Consider the following 21,644-nt stretch of genomic DNA (forward strand, 5'->3'; position numbering starts at 1 on the left):
TTTCCTCTTAATTTCCTCACGACGGGAGGTCAAATGATAAAGAAACTGCGTTTGGGAAGGGAAGGAGCCCCGGGCTCCCCTTCTTCCCACGGCTCAGCGCTACTTCGCTCGTCCTCACCCCAGTCTGCGAGCTGGAGTCCTCTTGCGCGCCAAGAGGCGACTTTGTGGCCTTGCCATCGGGGCGGCAGGTGGCGCGCTTTACGTGCAATTCACACATTACAAGCACGGTAAAGCAAAAGTAGGTTCGTTTTAATTTTTTTCCGGACGGATGCTCTGTCTCTTCACAACCCAGCACAGCGTTTCAGTAAGAAGAACCAACATATTCAATGGAATAAGAATCAAGGTGCGGAGGCGCCTGTTCTCTGACTGATAAGTGGACACAAGCTCACACGTAGTGTCAGCGGGCAGAGCCAGGACCAAGGCTCTTATTGTATAAGAGACGCATCAACCTCTGCTCTGACCCTTCCTCCTCCGTCTCTACAGCCGGTCTCTCGCGGAGTAAGCACCCGCAGCCCCCGCAGCCCTCTCAGAATCCGGTGCTGCACACAGCGCCATCTGTAGAGCCGACAGAGAACAACAAACAACCCCCTCATCTCCCGCCATCAGTGTGTACTGCAATACTGAGGCACAACACTGAGTCACAACATGCACGAACCTGAGTGAGGCACAACACGCACAGCACTGAGGCACAACACGCAAAGCACTGAGGCACAACATGCACGAACCTGAGGCACAACATGCACGAACCTGAGGCACAACATGCACGAACCTGAGGCACAACACGCACAGCACTGAGGCACAACACGCAAAGCACTGAGGCACAACATGCACAAACCTGAGGCACAACATGCACGAACCTGAGGCACAACACGCACAGCACTGAGGCACAACACACACAGCACTGAGGCACAACATGCACGAACCTGAGGCACAACATGCACGACACTGAGGCACAACATGCACGAACCTGAGGCACAACATGCACGAACCTGAGGCACAACACGCACAGCACTGAGGCACAACACACACAGCACTGAGGCACAACATGCACGAACCTGAGGCACAACATGCACGACACTGAGGCACAAAACTGAGTCACAACATGCACGAAACTGAGACACAACACGCACAGCACTGAGGCACAACATGCACAACACTGATGCACAACTTGTACGGCACTGAGGCAACATGCACAACTCTGAGGCAAAAAATATGCACAACACCGTGTCACAACATGCACGAACCTGAGGCACAACATGCACGACACTGAAGCACTCCATGCATAACACTGAGGAACAACACCAAGGCACAACATGCACCACACTGAGGCACAATGAACGACACTGAGGCACAATGAACGACACTGAGGCACAATGAACGACACTGAGGCACAACATGCACAACACTGAGGCACAATGCACGACACTGAGGCACAACATGCACAACACTGAGGCACAATGCACGACACTGAGGCACAACATGCACGACACTGAGGCACAACATGTACGACACTGAGGCACAATGCACGACACTGAGGCACAATGCACGACACTGAGGCACAATGCACGACACTGAGGCACAACATGCACAACACTGAGGCACAATGCACGACACTGAGGCACAACATGCACGACACTGAGGCACAATGAACGACACTGCGGCACAACATGCACGACACTGAGGCACAATGCACGACACTGAGGCACAACATGTACGACACTGAGGCACAATGCACCACACTGAGGCACAATGAACGACACCGAGGCACAACATGCACGACACTGGGGCACAATGCACGACACTGAGGCACAACATGCACGACACTGAGGCACAATGAACGACACTGAGGCACAACATGCACGACACTGAGGCACAATGCACGACACTGAGGCACAACATGTACGACACTGAGGCACAATGCACGACACTGAGGCACAATGAACGACACTGAGGTACAACATGCACGACACTGAGGCACAATGCACGACACTGAGGCACAACATGCACGACACTGAGGCACAATGAACGACACTGAGGCACAACATGCACAACACTGAGGCACAATGCATGACACAGAGGCACAACATGCACGACACTGAGGCACAATGAACGACACTGAGGCACGACACTGAGGCACAATGCACGACACTGAGGCACAACATGCACAACACTGAGGCACAATGCACGACACTGAGGCACAACATGCACGACACTGAGGCACAATGAACGACACTGAGGCACAACATGCACGACACTGAGGCACAATGCACGACACTGAGGCGCAACATGCACGACACCGAGGCACAATGAACGACACTGAGGCACAACATGCACAACACTGAGGCACAATGCACGACACAGAGGCACAACATGCACGACACTGAGGCACAATGAACGACACTGAGGCACAACATGCACGACACTGAGGCACAATGCACAACACTGAGGCACAACATGCACAACACTGAGGCACAATGCATGACACTGAGGCACAACATGCACGACACTGAGTCACAATGAACGACACTGAGGCACAACATGCACGACACTGAGGCACAATGCACGACACTGAGGCACAACATGTACGACACTGAGGCACAATGAACGACACTGAGGCACAACATGTACGACACTGAGGCACAATGCACGACACTGAGGCACAACATGTACAACACTGAGGCACAATGCACGACACTGAGGCACAATGAACGACACTGAGGCACAATGAACGACACTGAGGCACAACATGCACGACACTGAGGCACAATGAACGACACTGAGGCACACATGCACGACACTGAGGCACAATGCACGACACTGAGGCACAATGCACGACACTGAGGCACAACATGCACAACACTGAGGCACAATGTACAACACTGAGGCACAATGAACGAGACTGAGGCACAATGAACGACACTGAGGCACAACATGCACGACACTGAGGCACAAGATTGAGGCACACCATGCACAGCACTGAGGCACAGCATGTACTACTTGTTATGTATACAGAGCAGTAACCCCATAGGTTTCCTGATGCTCAGAACAGCCAGGCCCTGATTTTCAAAGAGGCGGAGTTCTATATCTTGTGCATCAAATGGCAGAAAGAACAGCCATCTTTGCGTGTCTGACTTGCGTACGGTACCGGAAACAGAAGCCGGTGGGAGGACCACAAGAGACAGTTGGGGACCATTTTCTCCAACAATTTGGGATGACGTAGCACCTCGCTGGCACAAGATTCCAGTGGTTAGAAAAACCTCACTCTGGAATACTGAGCACAACCCAACCAACTGGTGGTCTGGATAACAGCAGAATCCACTGGCAGCTGACTAATGATTGTACGGCTGCATATCGGCCCTGGAATATTGTGGTACAAGAATCTCGAGGTCAGAATATTGAGAGACAAAGTATTGAAAGTTGAGTGCAGATAGGGAAATATAGATTTATCTTTCCTAGTTCCACAGCTGCACACTGTACAGAGTAGGTATACATGTGTGGAGCCAGGTACAGACAATCTGGACTTACTTACCTACCAATATTTGTTTTCATTGTTTTGTCCTCGATATTGTGTGCCATCGATATCCTGGGGTCGATATTAATGGTGAACATCGTGGAAAATAGGTCTACAAACCAGGCGAATATAGCCACGTGCCTGGATCCCATATATCTAACTAGAGGAAAGAGAACTTCTTGTGTGTCAGCACAGTTGTCTGAGGTTTTAGTGGCTTTCACTGGCCTCCAAAGCTACTTCTGTGCAGCTGTTGAAAGTAAAGTAACTGTGAGTTCTATTAGATTCCTGACTCCCTTTCACCCCAAGTCAGCACAGTGATGAAGAGTGTCAACCTACAGCTCCAAAATGACCATCAAAAGGATGCAACCAAACAACCAATGGTGTTGTGGTTAAACTATCGCAAGCCTATGCTGATAGTGCTCTCAAATGACCTTCTCAGGAGACTGAAGGACTGAGGGAAAATGGCAATCAGTCAGTATATGCTTAAAGCTTCAGAACTGAGACCACATCAAAACCAGCTTTAAAAGTGACCCAGTGGCCACTGTGAATCATAATCACGTTCAAACTACAATGCATGGTACACAAGACCTACTGGGTACTATGCCTACAGAACAGGGCATCCCCGCATGCACCGTATCAGAAGCCGTTCACCCCCAAATCACTCCAGGAACTTTCAAGCAACTAAAACATAGAGTGGATTGTTGTGGTTCCAAGGCCTCGGGCAATGAGTCCAAGACGAGCTAAACCACATGAACCTTCAGAAATGGCTGCCGCACCCTACCTTTGGAACAAAAAACTACAGGAGCTTTCAAGCTGCTGAAACGTAGAGGTAGATTTTGGTGGTACCAGCGCCTCAAAGACTGAAGCCGAGGTGCAGAGCAAAATCACATGTACTTTCATGAACGCATGAAAGAATTAACTTTTTAGGCTATTCGCTGTCAGGCGACAGTTCCTAATTTGAGCCAGCGGATTCTGATGCTCAGCACCGGCACTTAAGTGTCAACTCCAGCACTTTCGACGGTCTACCACATGGACTCTAATATGAGCTCAACAACAGTTGTTTATTAGTTCAATATACATAAAAAATTACTCATACCTGCGGCCCAAGCCATTCTTATAACTGTAGGGGCCTGGAACAGCCTGCATTGTCACAATTGTAGGAGTGTGATGGTTAGTAGTTGTTTTGGTACTGTCTTTGACAGCGCTTGCGGGGGCAATTGGTAGTGCAAGCTGCACTGGTCTCCTGACGACGGCCTTACCACTTGTGTTTTTTTGGACAAAATAATCACTGTCAACCGATCATATAAAACTGGATTAACAATTAAAGAATATTGCACAGGAGTCCCTCCTACATCTGATTTTCTATGTTTTTTTTTTAACTGAGTTTTATATAGCACAAACGATTCGGGTATCAGAGCGCTTTAGTTTTATATAGCGCGAACTTGACCCGATTCGGGTATCAGAGCGCTTTACATAGCACCAGTTGCATTACATGAGGACAGATTCATTTATTTATTTTTTGCATGGGGAGATTAAGTGATTTGCCCAGAGTCACAGGATGTTCAGCATTGTTGCCGAGACTCAAACCCAGTTCCCCAGATTCGAGGACGACCGCCCTAGCCGTTAGGCCAACTCCTTTCCCATTTCAGACCTGAACTGTCTCGGTCAGTACCATCCGTGCTCCTAAGGGATTGAAAGGTGACGTGTCACTTTACGGAACAGCAAATACATTAAATACATACATTTATTCATAGATACATATATGCATACATAATGTGATGGCTTCTAATTTCCTCTGTCCCATACCTATCTGCTGGTCTGTTGTAATCCCCCACAGACCTATGTTGCACCATGGAGGATTGAAAGCAATTGCTAAACATCAATTCTCAAATGAACAAGCACCACGGTTGCAGTCCCACTGACCTCTGACCACACCTCTCCACATCTGAAATCTGATTTTGGGTGATGGAAACATCGGAAGAGCTTTGGAAAAGTCACCCATCGGATTTGGAAAAGTGCTGTGATGCCACACTTAATGGCAGGTTGTCTGCTATACAAATGCTAATCAACAAAAACAACAATAACAGAAAAGCAAGCGAGATAATGTAAAAAGTCCCTACATGAACATATAGAGTGCAATCGCCATATGCTTCCAATCAGCCCAGCAGCTGAGGGTGTGCAGAAAAAGCATATGGAGGAAGAGATGTTCCCGCTGATATGTCCCAGTACATCTCCGGGACACCAGGACCATTATGCTCAGTGGATATTTGTTTTGGCATCCCGAAACCCCATGCGCGTGCTGCAGAGGTGGAACAGTCCGTCTTTTACATTCTGATCCAGAACTGAAATTGATAGGTTCCGGGGTGAGCCTCGCATCAGGGTAATAGCCTGTCGGTGTTACAGAATGTGGCCTGACCTGCGGATGTGAACGACTCCATCTCAAAGGGAACACGACAGAACTGAGGGCCTTCTTCAGGACCCTAAGACCTATCTAAAGAGATGTCCAGACAGTGACCCGTGCATTTGTTCTGCTGGAAGCAGACGCAGGCGGGAGAGTGGTAGGCAGGGCCAGATTTATGCTGGACATAGAGTTTTGTTTTAGGGGTGAAGACAAGTTTATTTTCTGCTGCTTCTAGCACGGGACCTTCCAGTTCCTTCTTCTAAAGCCATAGAAAATGGAATAACAGAGTTTGGTGGCGGTCTGCCACTACAATTCATTAATCCTGCTTTTCTTCCATCTATGCTAACAAATGTTGCAAGGCGTATGGTCAGGTTCCCAAAGGGATTTTTGCACCTGAGTTTAAATATTTAGGATTGACAGAATTTTACCCTCCAAAATGGCATTTGTGACTCGAAACGGTGCAGCAGTAAGGTGGAGTTTCCGCATTCGCAAATTAGATTTTGAGCTGGGTAAGTGGGTGTTTCTGGGTTGACCAAACTGCACAATTAGGGGTGAAAATCGGCTTGTGTGTATGTCGGTGTTGACCAACTGCTTAAAGGTAATTTTACACCCTGGATTGGTATGGAAACTAACTCCTACTAAAGGCAGGAACTGTAGCATTTCTTGGATGGGAATGGGATAGGACCCCAATTTTTGTGGGGGTGTAAGGTAGGGGGTTTCTCAAGAGTAACAATAGTTTCCCTCTGAAGAAACAAAACAAAATCTGCATATGCAAAAGGCCATTCGAGTAACATTTCCGTATTCACGCTGGGACTTTTAAACATCCTTTTAATGAGGAATGAACAACTAAATGTGAACCCCCGAGTCACCTACAAGTTACAGAATAAAATGTACTTTTGACTAAAAAGCCAGGACTAGTTGACTGTGTTCACACGTGATGGTATGCATGCCCCTGGTGCATTGCACTGGGTGTGCACAGTGATTGTAGAAAGGTGTGACAAGGGTCAGCACGTCCATAAACCGAGGTAAGGCACTCCACAACTAATGGTGCAACGAGTTCTGAAAGGGGACTTTTTTTCGGTTCAATTGGAGTTCCTGCTCTGGCAAAATTCTATTTTGCTTGAAGCATTGAAAATTCTCTCATCGTTCCTGGATGTGACGGATTAAGTGTTTCCATGTGTGGGTTCCTACGAGCTGTCAGAAGCCGCAGGAACGCATATCTGTAGCATAGAGTCTACAGGTGCAAGTCATTTGACAAAATACCACGATTCTGTTGGGAATAAACGTGACTGCTCAACTCAGCAACCAGCCAGATACCTTCTGAGCAGTAATCGATCAATGTATTCACCTCAGCTGTAGCCTTATCGAAGAGGGCCCCAGCCTTGATAAGCAGCCCGCCCCACCCCACAGAGGGTGGTCGGACCTGGACATTGCACCTTACGGTTCCAGATGAAAGTCCTGGCCTTTGCTTTTTCCAATCACTGATTTCAGCTGTGAAAACCATATGGATTCAGTGTAACTGAACAAGACTGAAACTCTGCAGTCCACCACTTAATTGAATAAAAGTATTGTACTGGAAAGAAGGCATGGCGGTGACCACGAGCCGACTGGTGACCCCGACTGGTCTTTGCACCTAGAGGACGTTTACGCCCAGAGAGATCGACCCGTAATTGTTCAATCTTATGTAGAAAACGAGATATTAAACCACGCTCGTCGTTTTGCCTCCCCATGTTAAGTATCTGGCCGTGAGTGAGTGGCTGTGCCCTAATTATGCGGTGAATACGCCATGTTAAGCGGTGCAGACGGCTGCCGTGTTTTAGACTGAGAAGGGGTCTCCTCTCCCGCAGTGGGTGTTTTCCTTACTCTCCCATCCTATGTCTGGGGTTATTTTACATGGGAGGCTGCGGGACAAAGCGCCCGCTCTCCCGGGGCCACGGGAGGGCCGCCAGAGGCTCGCAGGCGCACGGGGATGGTTTTATAACCGGCCGTCAAGGGTCGCGTCTCATAAACCCGCCGCGGTTACAGATGTCTCCATAAGAGTTTATGAGGCCACGCGGAATCTGCCATCAGTCACCGGAGGGTGAGGGGGGGCCGGGTCCGGGGATAAGAAGGCTCGCCCCAATGGGATGCTCCATACCGCCGTTGAGTGTGTGGGGCTGTGTGCTGCTTTTAACCCACACACTACTCAGCTGTCTCTAGCATTGTGACCAAACCTGCCCTTTGTGACACCTGTCCAGTGGCTTAAATTCATTTCGATGGAACGTCACCATAAGGGCGCCACTTCGCGTCAAAGCGTCACCATGTTCCCACTGCTGGATTTTCATTTAAGAACTTCAAGCATTCTGGGGGTTGCAGTCTTTTTTCATTTCATGCAACTATTTAAACCAGTGGCGGCTCCTCCGCTAAGGCGGAGGAGCATCGCCCCCACATCTAAAAAAGGAAAAATAAAATGATGATAATGATACGTTATTATTATTTTATTTTTCCTATTGCTGTCAGTGGTGGGGCAGGGCTAACCAGAGAAGGGGGAGGAGTACCGAGCACTCCCTAAGTGCTCACCACTGAGCCCTCTTGGGCCGGCCAAACAGTTCATGCGCACTTTGCATGTCTCCACCAGCCTGCATTACACAGACTGGTCAAAAACATGCACAGGCTCCCTGTTCCCGTCTGAGCGCCGAACCACGACGCTCAGACCTATCACAATGCTGCATTGCAGCGTGGTGATTGGCTCAGGGGAGCCTGTGCGCCCAGGTGCTTCCTGCTGCCGGCCCATACAGGAAGAATGAAGAGGACGAAGATGGAGGAGAGGCAGCGGCCGGCCGGCCGTTTCAGGTAAGTCCCTTTTTGAAAATGACATTCCTCTTACCCCCTCACCGCCCACCCATGGCTCACCACCCCTGTCCGGTAGCAGCCACTTCTGAGTGCACCAGATAATAATGACTCCCAGCAGAAAAAAACAGCTCTAGAAACACAGTGCCCTGATGACAGGCAGTAATGGAACAGCCCAAAGAGTTTTTTCATTTGCTGGAACGTCCAGGCCTACCAAAAATGATCCTTCATCTACGCATTCACCCCAAATAGATATATAAAAAAGACCTAACCCGACATAAGTGAATGCTAATGTTGAGGATGCAATGATTCAATTCATGAATTCATAAAATGTTGCAGGGGTGGGGTGTTAGTCCTGGCATGATTGGTGTGTGTGAGATAGTCACCATAATGGTGTTCCTGCTGGAGGTTCAGTGGTTAGAAATCTGAACTAGAGGTTAAGGTGTACGATATGTAAGTCTGATGCCAGGTCTGGTGGCTCAGTGGACTAATGCATTCACTGATCCACTGCAGGGGCCTGTGTTCGACAGTGTCATGGTCACAAGTTCAATTCCTGGCGGGTCAACTAAACTTTTCATCCATCTGAGATCGATAAAATGAGTACCATTGAGTTAGGTAACAATAAACATCTGTTATTCAGCGCCAAGATGCCTACGGATGAACGTGTGCTTTACAAAATAAACGTTAAGCTAATCTTGGGTTCTGGAGTAGAGTGCTACTCACAGCAAAGCACTGCACGACCTCCTCTGGAATAGTAAGTGCTAAATATATGCAGTTTATAATTTGCGATGTTGCAATCCATAACTCTCACTACAATAATGCTAACCATGGCTCGCACACCAAATGCACTGCTCATGGCCTCACCTCTATTGTGACAGCTACCATGACACAAATACAAATATCATTAATAATTATACAGAAGAGATTACATACCACATTACCATTAACATGATTGAGACAACTAAGAATGTAGTATTATTAATTGGCGTGAGTATGGATTGTTATTTAAGTATGTTGTGTTTATGGTGTTGTTATTTATTGGTGTACGTATTGTGTGGTCATAAACATTGCATTTGGTGAGTGTTTGCATGTTGCTGTGTGAATTAGGGCTTGTGATGCTAACCATCATTTTCAAATTTCAGTGGTTTTCAGAGGGTTTTTATAGGTTTACTTTCACTGTGTTTTTGACTAAATTTCAGCGATTTAAAAAAAATACATACTAAGGTGTTATAACCAATTCAAATTCTAAACTTCTGTAAACTGTATGTTTTCATTTAAATTCTGAACTTTTCATTGTGTGCATCATCTAACTTCTTTGCAATGATTCTCATCCCTGTAGCGCGCAGATTTCAGTCATGACTGTAGGAACTGACCACAATGCGCCTGGCCTTCCAGTGGGCCTTGTGTCCAATCTGCTGCAGATGTCCAAGCCGAGCTGTGCACAGCCTTCAGCCAAGCCCAGCAGGAGTAGGGCTTAAGGCTTGAGGGCCTGGCCGTATGGCCTGGTCCTGTGCCCAGGCACGTGCAAAGCAGTTAGTATTACACTACATTATAATTGTTTTGAGAAAACACTGTAAAGCCTCACACATTTCAATCTAGAATTATTTCCTAGAACTATGCAACACACAAGGCCTAGTGATTGTGATTTCATCTCACTGCATAGATTTAACCCTATGTGTTGGTAAACAACCTTTACAATGAAACTTTTACATCGCAGAGCCTTTACAACGCAACCATTACAACGCAAACTATTACAACGCATTGCTCTGGGGGGCGCTCTAGGATAGGGAATAGGTTAATTTACTATCCAATAACCTTCCCTAGTGTCCACGGGGACTGGAGTTGGAATAGTACATTAAACTATTCACTATCCAGCACCTCAAAGCACTATGCGTTGTAATGGACTGCATTGTAATACTTGCGTTGTAAAGGCATGCGATGTAAAAGCATGCGTTGTAATGTCATACATCCCTATGTGTTATGGTTAAACACCTTTTTCCCTAACTAATGCACATGAAAAAATAGCCTGGCGTAACATATACATGCAAATCTACTGAGTGTAATACACTATTTATTACCACTGTTTACTAAATGGAGGGGCATCATTACTCACATGGAGCTGCACCTTTTATGAATCATGCCCGCCTCCATTCAACAATGGGAATATACATTCATGCCATGGTTGGGAAAATAAATGTGGCTCAATAACAGGTTATTTTGAGCAACTGTACTAATAAACAGATAATCATGCACTTCTTACTACAGTGAAATGTCAAATTCCAGTTTATTACCACATAGTCGCAAAACTGGCGACAAATACTGTTTACTTCCTCACGGATTGCATGTACAAGTCACTTTATATGGAAAACAGCTCTCCCCTATTAATGTAGGTTGACCAAGTACACCAATTTAATCGCTTATACGCAGATTTTGTTTAAACACTGTTTGTTCAGACAAAAACATGTGTAAAAATGTCATAACATAAACCATATAAGCATATGTGAGTTTAATATGCTATTTATTACTATTATTGAGGGAAGGTAGGGGCATCATGACCTTTGCCTCTTATTGTTCATGGCACCACCCCACATTATACTATGTGTGTCTTTATATACATAATAGACTGAATAAGATTGAGGAGATAAGACTGACCAGGATGAACACAATAGATTGACCTGAGAGCCCTGAAGAAGCGCGATTATGCACGAAACACGTGTTGGCTGTATTAAATGAATCATCAAAAGAAGGAATAAAAGAACTACACAAAGAAACAACGTGAGAACAAATTATTATTCTGTGTTGGTTTCTCAGTAGAATGATGTATATATATAGGTTCATTATTATACTGGTGGGAACCAGTAACTGACATGTATAACGTCGAGCAACAGTCCTATTACCCAAAAATAGTTATAACATATATATATAGGAATATATATATAGGAATATATAATAGGAATATTGCCCAACGCTATACGTGTTGTTTGTTTGTGTAGTTCTTTTATTCCTTCTTTTGATGATTCATTTAATACAGCAATAAGGCCAACACGTGTTTCGCGCACAATTGCGCTTCTTCAGGGCTCTCAGGTCAATCTATTGTGTTCATCCTGGTCAGTCTTATCTTATCAAGCTTATTCAGTCTATTTATGTCTGTGTGGTTATCAGTCACTGTTCATGATCATTTAAAGCGCCGCCTCTTCCAACCTCATTTCAAAGTGCCACAGATCATAGTGATTAGATAACTGTAAGATTTGATATGGGTCGTTACTTTTCTGAGAATAAACGTCTTCCCGTCCGGTTCAAAGTGCATGGAATGCAGACATAAATAGACTGAAATTGCAGGAGTATGATGGACAGTAGTTGTGTTGGTAATGTCACTGGTAGCACTGGCAGAAGTACTGAGTGGTGCGAGCTGCAGTGGCCTCTAGATGAGGGGTAGTCATATATATATATATATATATATATGAGAACAATTCACTCGCTAAGCGAGACTGGAAAGCAGACACTCACACGACTTAATTTTGATGAAAGGCGGATTTATTTAACAGTTACTGCCATGCCCTTACGGGTTTCGGTCAGGTGACTCTGACCTTGTTCACGGTATATATATATATATATATATATATATATATATATATATATATATATATATATATATATATATATATATATATATATATATATATATATATATATATTTTTTTATTTTTTTATTTTATTAACCCCTGCCATAGACATATATTTGAAAAACACACCTGCCATTCACCCTTTCTGCGACTCATCAGCATAGCTGCCAATTTCCATATTTCATGAAGGTGACTTTCAGACAGTTCTGGTTTTCAGGCACAACCGCTATCATTCTTGGACTTGGTTCCCTCTTCCCATTATAAATATGTGCCTAGAAGTCCTTGATCACTCAGTGCTGTTAGGTGAAAAAACAGGACAGGTCGAAAATTATCTTCATCGCATGGGGCCCGGTGACAGTGTGACTCAGTAGATGAACCAGAAAGAAGGCAAATAGTGCACACCACAATGGAATGTCGAGTATATTTACCAACATTTGGGGAAACTTAGCAGTGGCATAACAAAACTTGCGGGGGAGGGGGCCTGCAAAGTGCATAGAGGGGGGTGTCCCCAGGGCTTGACTGAGAACTTAAAACAGCCCTGTGAAAAATGATAGATTCCATGTGCAGATGTGCTAATGCATGCTAGACAGAGTGCAACTCTTTCAAGATGCCGCCAGAATTGAGTAACTCTCCTGGAGGCCGCAACCGGCCTCCAAGTGTCAAAACCGGCCACCTGGGGTAGCAGCCTCCCAGGGGATTGCCCGCTTGACCAGCTGGCCAGTCCGGCCATTGGGCTCCTCAACCTCCAGAACCAGTCAGGATCTCCCAGGCCTACCTGTGCACAGTGCATGAGGACGCCCCCTGGAGCTCGGGGGGCCCCCTGCACTGCGGGGGCTGCTTGGACTAATGTTACTTCACTGAATTTAGAGGGATAATTCAGGGAAACATTTGGAGGGGTTTTATTTGTGCCCCATTGATTTGCAATGGAATGGAGAAAAGTTTAAGCAGGAGAAATGTGAAATCATTGTCTGCTCAAAGAGGCGTGAATCTTCTGCCGGAATTCTGGAGTGTTGCCTGAAATGTTGCAGGTAAAAATCACACAAAAGGTGATGGGAGGCTGTTTGCAATAGCTTTGATCAGTGTGAGTATCAAGGACCCCCTGAATTAAAAATTAATTCAATTCCTAGGTCAGGGACAATTATATATGAGAAATAACAACCTAGGCAATTACATATCTTGTCTACACAATAATAGATAGGGGAAACAAAACAATAACAATTCAGATTCTGCTTTTTATTGTCACAATTTAAATTTTAAAACAAAGGACATATTCTAAAATACATACATCATTAAAAAAGAATTGTGTCTATAAACAGTATAGAACAAGTCAGATACAATCTTACCAAAGCCTAAATCACAAGACTATCAAAAAATAAAAACACAACAAAATTTGTGGCACAACAGTAAATTTGACGCGCGTTTCGGCGAACCAGCACCTTCTTCAGGAAAAGCCACTTATAACCTAAGAGAAACATTTATATTAAAAATATATTAGACATTTAATACACTTAATATCTAATTAAATCACATTAAAATTCTCTAAAATATAAGAGAAAACAGATCCAAACAGATAAGTTGTAAAAACCACAGAGATCATGCTAAAAAAACTTAAAATACATATACTTTCATTTCCCCAGGAATGTACAAGAAAGACTTTAAAGAGGGTCAAATCTATAGAAAAAGGTTTGTTTCAGTGCTCATTTAAGACAAGGGACTGTATATAGTATTATCACTCCACTTTAAGTAAAGAAACTGGGCTCCCACTCACCATATTAAGCATGGTACCATCATTTTGCATAACAGCAATTTAGAGAGCTGTGCCGACTCCACTGCACACCATTGCATGTAAGCTAGCTCTGCGCAGCACGTAGCAGTCATATTACTGAACCACTTAGCATTCTGGACGAAGTGCTGGTATTTCGAGTAAATTTCAATTTAATTCCTTTTCGTTCTATTGAAAGCGTGAGTAGCATAAAAAGAGAGTGTGCAACATAACTTAGTAGTATTTCTTTATTACAGTCTGTGAAATGTTAGAAATAGTTCATAGGAATCCTTCCAAACTTAGATTGAAAGCATGTGTGGTGCTCTGTTCGGCTTAATGGCAGCCAAGTGACCACAAGTTGTGAGACACATTCAGCCAGTCAAAGCTTTTTAGGAAACCTCATGTGCATTCTGGGAATTGTAGTTTTATTTTTTACATTTTAGGTATGGCATGAAATGCCTGATCTTGGAACGAGCAGTTGGCGAACAACAGGGATTGGCTGGAGGTGTCACAGGGGACAGAGAGCATGTTGGGAGCGATGAGACATCTCAGACTTGCATAGCCACCAAGATTCCAAACTCAGCGCATGACTGCCTACTGCAGTCCACATTTTAGCTTTGTATTCTAGGATTCTTAGTCCTACTTTTGTAGTGGACTAAACAAAATCATAGGTCCCAGAATGAAAAAAAAAACGAGTTGAGTAGCTCGGCCAGGTGCACATTAGATCATTTCACTTTGGCTAACTACAAATTGGAAAAAAAACTAGCGTGAAAGCAATCTTGCACCTTGTGCAACTAGCAAATTCGGTTAAGGCTCTGGTGAGTTGGTATTGGCATGCCACTGTGTGTCCATCTCACTGTATGTCATCGCCCATGTTGTGTGTCCAGCCCAGTGCAGCTCACTTAAAATGTATAGTTATTAGTTGTGTTAGCATGACTGTTGTAAGGGAATCAAAAGCAGACTACAAAACCCAGAATGCATTCTGTTGTCACATAAAAAGGCCAGAACTGGATCCACAGGGTCTTTGGTGAAATGGAGTGAGGTTGCACCCTTGTAGTAGACCCACAGATCCAGAACTCCATGGATTGATGTCTTTTAAGTGTATGTACAAAAGGGGTTGCGTAAGGGCCCTTGAATTGGGCAATGCCAAGCCATCACCATCATTGTCACATTTCCCAGGTCCATGTGTGATGTGCTGCTCCGGCCCAGATTCGTTCTTTGAATTCTAAGACTTGTAGTGATATCATTCCATTATAAGACACGACTTCAAGTCCTAGATTTCAAAGAGAAAAAACCTAATCTGAACTAGCACATCACACATGGACCTGGGAAACGTGGCCGCTGTGCATCACCGATTTGCAATATATGGCTGCCACTGCAACCTCAAAGTTCTTGAGTTTCACAGTTCTGTGAAGAGCTCACCAAGTCCAACAATTTTCTTTGAATTCTGGGACTTGCAGATCTGGATTTACAACGGGTTCCACAGAAATACAGCTCCCAGGAAAAACCTGGACTGGCTGAGCTGCTTATGCAGTTGTGGAAACGGGTAACTTGAGAGCTCAGCACGCCCCCAGTGCGCTTCCATCCCCAGAAGGAAGTGTGAGTGCATTTCAGTCATAAAGAGGGTAGATGTATCAAGATACCCTTTTGCGATTCTCAAATAGCGATTTTTAAGGAATCGCTATTTGAGAATTGCAAAATGGTATGTATGTAGAAATTTGCTATTTTTTAGCGATTTCTTAAAATTCCTTAATTGCGATTAGCAAATTGCTAATCGCAATTAAGGAATAATTACCCATTAATTTCTATGGGCCAGGAGGCCCATAGGAATGAATGTGAAATTATTCTCAATTTGCGATTCGCAATTTGCTAATCGCAAATTGAGAATAATTTCAAGGGTGCAAGGGTGTCTTAAGGACACCCTGCTGCACCCCCTGAAATTGACATGTGTGCGCATGTGGCGTACATACATGCCCTAAGGGCATGTATGAGCGTTACATGCCACCTTTACAAATTGCAAAAAGTGCATTTGTAAAATAATTCGGCAAATTACCACCAACTACAAGTTGGTGCTAATTTGCGATTTCTTAGTGTGAAATCGCAAACCTTTCTTCTTTGTTACATACCATTTAAGGAATCGCTTTTTGCGATTCCTTAAATGGTAGTGCAAAATTAAGGAATTGCAAATTTTGCGATGCGATTTTTTCATACATCGCAATTCCCGTTTTTTTGTCGCAAACGCTGCTATTTTGCAATTCGCAGCGTTTGCGACAAAAGAAAATGCTTGATACATCTGGCTAGTCGTAGAGGGACAGTAAGATGCCTGCCCGGCTACCTGACTCAAGAGGCAGCACCATTTCGTCCTTAAATTGATTTCTGACCACTGTATTGTATTTATTCGAAACATTGGGGCAGATTTATGTTAACTGGCGCATCCCCAGGGATGCGCCGGTTAATGTGCGCCACAGTGCGCCACAGCTCCGCCACCCATGGTGCGCCGCATTTATAATGCGGCGCACCATGGGGCAAAAACGGCACAGATGCGTGACGCATCTGTGCCGTAAAGGTGGCGCATTGCTGGAGTTGCGTCGCAAGCGCGACGCAGCTCGAGCAAGGCTCGGGGGTGCCCCATCTTAACAATGCTGCGTCAAGACCTACGCCTGCTTCAAGCAGGCGCAGGCTTTTGACGCAGCATTGGCCTGAAAGTGACTGAGTGAAATCTTATAGATTTCACTCAGCCACTTTTGCGAGGCGCACCTGCCCCGGAACGCCCACCCTGCGCCGGAACGCCCACAAGCGGCACAGGGCTTTACAACGTGACGCATCTGCCTAGATGCGTCACGTTGTAAATCGTTCGTAGGGATGCGCCACGTTTACGCCGCCTTGCGTGACGCAACAGCGGCGTAAACGTGGCGCAAGTGCCTCATAAATCTGCCCCTAAGTCTCTGCCTCTTCCCAAATTGTTTCCAGCTGCTCTCTGTTCTTTCATCCTGCTCTCTTCCCGTTCTTACATTCCATTAGCCCCCCCTTAGTCTTTCACTCTCTCTGAGGGATATTACGGGTATATTTCTGTGATTATAAAGGAGGGGTCTCGTTATGTTAAGCATTTCTTTCCTGTAATCACCCTACCCATCCTGAAAAGGAAATACCTATAGGAAAATGGGGGCGGAGGGATGCCTGCAATGTTTAGGACGTATATCCTGGCAAAAAGGCAGTGAGATGCCTTTGACCTGAAGGTTCTAGCTGCAGTGTGTGTTGTGCAGCTTTCTGATGAGAGAATTCCATTCCTCAATTTCTACATCTTTTGTTTCTGTAACTGAATGGTGCTGTTCCGAAGAGTTCCCAAGTTTCCCAGTTCTCGCATGAGTAAATCATCCGACCCAGGTTTTTTCTTTTTCAATTTTGGAAGGTGTAGTTATTTTTACCAATCAGAAAATCTGAGCTACAAGTCCCAGAATGCAAAGGAAAAAATCCTGGACTGGATGAGCTATTTACGCATGGACCTGGGAAACTTGAGAGATATGCGTCCAAAACAAACTTACGTCCTTCCATTGCTATGTGAGAACACAATGAAAGGGGTTTGACTTCACCCATATACTGGAAGCCTGAAGTACATATTTTGATTGGGCAGAAGTTGTGTGCTTCGACAAAAAATGTGCTTGCTCCCTACACAGCTGTGATCAGTTTGTATATTTACCCAGCTGCCTAAATTAAACTTCCAAAGGTTGGAGAACGGAATAATTGATGGTATTTTTCTCTGGCAGCAGCACAGATGAGAGGAGGGTAGTGTTTAACTTACGTGGATTTTTAGGTCTGGCTTGACAGTGCAACTGTTACTGACCTTTTAACCTACACCAATATAATTCTACAGTTCTTTGCTTCCACACAGATAGATATCAATTCCCAAGCTATCTACTTGTAATACCTCATATTCAGAGGCGGCCGCCACAAACAAAGGGTGGTGAGGCAGGTGGAGGGAGCGCGGGAGGGGGAGCGCAGGGGTAGAGCGGGGGTGTTAGCAATAATATATATATATATATAAAAAAGAACTTACCTGAAGCCACCGGCCGCATCCCGCATCGCACCTCCTGTCCTCTTTCTGGTCCCAGCAGCTCCTGGGACAGACTCCTATCCAATCCCTGTGCTGCTCTCATGCTATGAGAGCAGCGTGGGGATTGGCCTGAGCAGGCTGGAAAGACACTTTGCTCAGACCAGGGAGTCTGGAGGGTTTCTCCAGCCGGGCTGGAGAAACCGAGGTGCACATGTATGTTTGGCCGGCCTGAGATGGTCGGCCAAACACATATGCGCAATTAGGGAGTGCACATAGCAGTCCTCCTAACCCCTCCCATTCCTCGGACCCGTTGCTCCCTACAGCGCTGGCTCTGAGCCGACAAATGAAAAATAAATTGATGCTAGAACATCGTTTTATTTTTCATTTTCTGACTCTGAGCCAGGCAGTGGGGCAATGCTTCTCCGTCATTGCAGAGGAGCCGCCGCTGCTCATGTTACCATACAACATTCTTTTTAAGTCAAACCTATTGCCATTGCTAATGCTTGTTTGTTTTGCTTAAGTATTCTATGAGTGCATGTGTTTTCCTCCTGTCTCCCTTGTGTCGTCTCTATTCTGCCACACTTGCTTCCATGGGCGTCCGTAGAAATTTTTCCAGGGGGGGGCAAAATGTTAATGTCATCACCATCCTCCGACATGATGTGTGCCAGGTGGGGCACAGGAAACACTGGGGTGCAGGAGGAGCCATGGGGGGCAGGAAGCAGGCCGCATATGATCTCATACACCATAGGGTTGTTGTGCCACAGCCATCTCTTTCTTTTGTGGCACCCCAAAATCCATACCTACCCTAGTCCCTAAAATTACCCACTAGCACCCCAAAACCCATATCCATCCTGAACCCTAAAATTACCCCACCCCCCCAAAACTCATACCCTCCCTGGACCCTAAAATTATGCCCCTGGCACCCCAAAACCCATACCCAACCTGAACCCTAAAATTACCCTCTAGCACCCCAACACCCATACCCACCCTGAACCCTAAAATTACCCTCTAGCACCCCAACACCCATACCCACCCTGAACCCTAAAATTACCCCTGCCCTCCCAAAACTCATACCCGCCCTGAACCCTAAATTACCCCCCTGGAAAACATAAACCATACCCAACCTGACCCCTAAAATTGTCCCCCTGTCACCCCTGTCACCCATACCCACCTTGAACCCTAAAATTACCCCCCGGCACCCCAAATCCAATACCCGCCCTGAACCCTAAAATTTCCCCCTTGGACCCCAAAACCCGTACCCGCACTGAACCCTAAAATTACCCCCTGGTACCCTAAAACCCATACCCACCCTGAACCCTAAAATTATCCACCTGGCACCCCATTCCCTAACCCACCGTGAACCTTAAAATTACTCCCTGGCACCTTAAAACCCACACCCACCCTGATCCCTAAAGTTACCCCCTGGAACCCCAAAGCTGAACACTACATTCTGATTGTGAACTGTGCCGCCTCCCTATTCAGGGTGGATCTGCTGGTCTGGATCGGCTCGCCCTGATCCGGTTCTGCTCGCCCTTCTCTGGAGCTGTTCTGCCTGCCCTGTCCCTCTTCCGGACCCACCGAGCCTGCCTCCGTGCACACTACCTGGACCTACTCTGTCTGGCCTGGTTCTTTCTTCTTTGGACCCGCTGTCTTCGCTGGCGGAGTTAGGACACAGGTCTCACTTCTCTGAAGTTGCTCTTACCCTCAATGAGAAAGACTCGGAAGGGCTGTATGATCATTTCTACTCATGGATAAATCTTACATATGCCTGCTCGTTGTGCTTCCTCCCTGCTCTGGACTACAGTGGTGACTACACATGGACTCAGCCCCTCTACTCTTAGCATCCACGCTTCCTAGCCCATCTGGATATCCCCCTCTGTACTGACTTATGTCTAAGACTTCATTTACATTCGTTTTCCGTTTGTGTTATCTTTCTTGATAAATGCAACTTATTAAATCAAAAATCATCCATTGATGTCCACCATTTTATGTCAGAGCGGTGTCTCCCTTAAAATATACTCTTTTATTCAAATGTGACTTTTCTTTCTGCTTAGTAATTTACTTAACAGCAACTGTTCTAGGCAGTCCATCACTATAATCCAATAATTATTTGAAAAGACTTTTCCTCAATCTTGTTATTGTGTCAGAGCGCACTATAAAGTCCGAGGTCTCCTGGTGCATTTGACTAAATTATAAGATGGAGGGGGGGCAGAGGATACTCAGAAGGATCTAGAAGGATCTAGAAAAGAGCAGAGTCTCCAGGTGTTGTCTAGATGTGACGTGCGATGAGATGCACAGGAGTTCACCTAGAAGAGAGTGCCAAAGGGACGGTGCAGGAAAATGAAGCCCGGGTCTTGTCCTACTGAGCCCTGAGTCGCAGAGGAGCTTCAGACTCGAACAGAGTGCGAGCTGGATAGGAACAGTGGCTGGAGCACCATGTGTAATGCATAGTGGCATGGGCGTCCGCAGGGGGCAGGGCCGGCTTTAGCGCTAGTGGCACCCAGTGCGACAATGTTATTTTGCGCCCCCAATGACCACCTCCACCACGGATTCTCTCACTACCACCCTTTAACAGTGACCAAGTCTACATAACCACTCTCTCTCTCAGATGCATTGAATTCATGATATAGCGCTACTCATACCATTAAAGTATGTCAGAGCACTTTGCATCACAAACACATTACACAGACAATCAATCATACATGTGTAAATCAGTGTATTGGAAATGTTACATAAGCCACAGGACTAAAAGTGTAGGAGTCACTTGTCATCCATACTGGTAGGCAGTATACTTTAGGAGTGCTTGGTGTGGAGAAGCACAAAGTCAGAGTCGAAAAAGAAGCAGCATATTAATAAGAAGAATCAATTTCTACCCAAATTAAACATTTTTGCAACATTAATCAATGTTCTGTACTTAGCAGAGTGTATGCACTTCTATGATGAAAGTTAATACCTTACTATTCTATATTAGGACTTTACGTTATAAATTGCAAGTAACAAATGGATGTCTCTTTTAAAAGCAGTAACCTCCTGATCTATTTACATTAAATGGACTCTAATCTACTTAGTACACGTTCTTTGCAGTAGGCATATTAACCCTCTGTGCTACCTTCACATAAGTCGAAATTAAACCTCAACTACACAAAACTCTGATCTCTGACCAGGAAGAACATTAATCACAGGAGTTATCTTGACAATTTTATGAGGCCCCGCAATTGTAGGAGGAAAGGAACGCTCAGTAGGTGCTTTTAAAATCATAATTAATTTGTAAACAGGAAGCCAGTATCGCACGCCCTAGCACCAGCCCTAGCAGGGGGGGCAAGGAGGGGTCCGTGGGCATCCACCACCCTTGCGTGCCTATCCCACACCCATGTTTAGTTTAAGCAAACCAACTCGGAATGCGAAACAGAAAAAAAGCATTCACGTCATTTTGTAGGCGCATGCATGCTTGGTGTGCACTCCCACAA

The sequence above is a fragment of the Lissotriton helveticus genome, chromosome 1_1, assembly GCF_964261635.1.
Source record: "Lissotriton helveticus chromosome 1_1, aLisHel1.1, whole genome shotgun sequence".
In the NCBI taxonomy this organism is placed as follows: Eukaryota; Metazoa; Chordata; class Amphibia; order Caudata; family Salamandridae; genus Lissotriton; species Lissotriton helveticus.